We start from the raw sequence: 3,202 nt of genomic DNA, 5'->3' as shown, positions 1-3,202 counted from the left end.
AACACTATAACAACGAATGTTAACTTCAACAATACTTTCTGACTGCAGTTCAATTACTCATTACCTACACACATTGTCACGTCACGCCGTGACCATCTTATATACCAGACCACCCCCAATCTAGCAAATGCTAGAGCACTCCCGAAGGAACAGGATATTTCTAGAAAGCAGGTGGCGTGACACTAGTCACGTGACCTCACTGACGCAACAATATTACTCCTAACGTTTCAGAAGCGAATAACGTTAATATTTTGCTATAGTTTTTTGTTGTAGGTCAGGTATTTAGTGTTGATATGATGTTTTAGTTTGTTTTTTGAAGGTCACATTTTTGGATTTAATATTCTCTTTTGGTTTGGTTTGTTGAAGGTCAAATACTTAGTGTTAATATTCTGTTATGGTTTTTGTTGAAGGTCAGATCGTTATTGTTAATATTCTGTTATGGTTTTCATTGAAGGTCAAATCTTTTGCATTAATATTCTGCTATGGTTTTTGTTGTAAGGTCAAATATTTAGTGTTAATATTCTTTTATGTTTTTTGTTGAAGGTTAAATTTATAGTGTTAATACTCTGTTTTGGTTTGTTCAAAGTGAAATCTTTAACGTTAATATACTGTTATGGTTTGTTTTCTTTGAAGGTCAAATACTGTGTGTTAATATTCTGTTATGGTTATTGTTGAAGGTCACATCTTTATTGTTCACATTCTGTTATCGTTTGTTTTTTAAGGTCAAATCGTTAGCATTAATATTCTGTTATGATTTTTGTTTTAAGGTCAAATCGTTAGCATTAATATTCTGTTATGGTTTTTGTTGAAGGCTAAATCTTTAGTGTCAATACACTATGATTTGTTTTGTTGAAGGTCAAATCTTGTATGTTACTATCCTGTTATGATTTTTATTGAAGGTCAAATCTTTAATATCAATATTCTGATATGGTTTTTGTTGAAGGTCAAATCTTTAATGTTAGTATTCTGTTAGAGTTTTTGTTGAAGGTCAAATCTATATTCTTAATATTCTGTTTTGGTTCTTTTGTTTAAAGTCAAATATTTAGCGCTAATATTCTGTTTTGGTTTGTTTCGTTGAAGTTCAAATCTTTAGTGTTGATATTCTGTTAGGGTTTTTGTTGAAGGTCAAATCTATGTTCTTAATATTCTGTTTTGGTTGTTTGTTGAAAGTCAAAGTCAAGTCTTTAGCGTTAATATGTTGTTATGATTTTTGTTGAATATCAAATCTTTAGCGCTAATATTCTATTTTGGTTTGTTTCGTTGAATTTCAAATCTTTAGTGTTAATATTCTGTTTTGGTTTGTTTTGTTGAAGGTCAAATCTTTAGTGTTAATATTCTATTTTGGTTTGTTTCGTTGAATTTCAAATCTTTAGTGTTAATATTCTGTTTTGGTTTGTTTTGTTGAAGGTCAAATCTTTAGTGTTAATACTCTGTTTTGGTTTGTTGAAGATCAAATCTTTAGTGTTAATATTCTATTTTGGTTTGTTTCGTTGAATTTCAAATCTTTAGTGTTAATATTCTGTTTTGGTTTGTTTTGTTGAAAGTCAAATCTTTAGTGTTAATATTCTGTTTTGGTTTGTTTTGTTGAAAGTCAAATCTTTAGTGTTAATACTCTGTTTTGGTTTGTTTTGTTGAAGGTCAAATCTTTAGTGTTAATACTCTGTTTTGGTTTGTTGAAGATCAAATCTTTAGTGTTAATACTCTGTTTTGGTTTGTTGAAGATCAAATCTTTAGTGTTAATATTCTGTTTTGGTTTTTTGAAGGTCAAATCTTTAGTGTTAATACTCTGTTTTGGTTTGTTGAAGATCAAATCTTTAGTGTTAATACTCTGTTTTGGTTTGTTGAAGGTGAAATCTTTATTGTTAATATTCTGTTTTGGTTTGTTTCATTGAAGATCAAAGCTTTGGCTTAAATATTCTGTTGTTGGTTTTCTTTTTAGGGTCAAATCGTTAGCGCTAATATTCTGCTATGATTTCTTTTATTTAAAGTCAAATCTTTATTGTTAATATTTTGTTTTATTTGTTGACGCACATGTAAATCAATATCGAGTTTATTTTCTTTATTTCAAAATCCAATAACGTATTTTTAATATGCTGAAGTACAGCAGGTAACGTTGTTTTATTCATTGTAATCTTGTATAATGGGTCAATAAAACAGTCTACCAGCCATGTCAGTTAAAAATATGTCTTTTGAACACGTGATTCTAATAGTTACACACAGGTTCAGAAATTTCATGTAGCTACACATAAGACTTTCAGTTTCAAAGGCCAACATGTTTGCTAGGTTTCAGAACTTTATACTTTGAATCTTGTACCCCTCTAAATTTGAATCTTTTAGAAACGGTCCGTGTACCGTAACAACAAGGTGACGGAATCTACGTATGACGAAGTCTAAAAGATCCAAAACCTGTGTACAGATATTGTTCTATTAGTGTACTAGCTTCAATATCCACATTTATATTTGGAACAGAAGATATTTACAAACGCATTAACGTTAAATAATATTTACATTATATCATACAAACTTTTATAACCATGTAATATAATAATTAAAAATGTTTGTGATGAGTAATAGAACAATTAATAATAAAATACACGAAAACTGCCGGACAATGTACCAGCATTGTACCGTAGATGATTACCAACATAATAATAGAAACAAAATACACCAAATAACTTTGTTGAACAATGTACCAGCATTGTACCGTAGATGATTACCAATATAGTAATAGAAACAAAATACACCAAATAACGTTGTTGAACAATGTACCAGCATTGTACCGTAGATGATTACCAATATAGTAATAGAAACAAAATACACCAAATAACTTTGTTGAACAATGTACCAGCATTGTACCGTAGATGATTACCAATATAGTAATAGAATACACCAAATAACTTTGTTGAACAATGTACCACCACTGTACCGTAGATGATTACCAATATAGTAATAGAAACAAAATACACCAACTAACTTTGTTGAAGAATGTGCCACCACTGTACCGTAGATGATGACCAATACAAAAAAAAACAAAAAAACGTGCTATACCAAAATAACTTTTACGAACAAAAATACCAGAACTATACATTAAATTAGGACCAATACAAAACAAAATGCAATACAGCATTGTGCCGTGGATTATAACTAAGCGTAACAATACACGTTAAATAAGATTATTGGGGAACTGTGTACTGTGGATAAT

The sequence above is a fragment of the Limulus polyphemus genome, unplaced genomic scaffold (assembly GCF_000517525.1).
Source record: "Limulus polyphemus unplaced genomic scaffold, Limulus_polyphemus-2.1.2 Scaffold4986, whole genome shotgun sequence".
Lineage (NCBI taxonomy): Eukaryota > Metazoa > Arthropoda > Merostomata > Xiphosura > Limulidae > Limulus > Limulus polyphemus.
The sequence above is the reverse complement of the archived record's forward strand: the minus strand, read 5'-3'. Positions refer to the sequence as shown.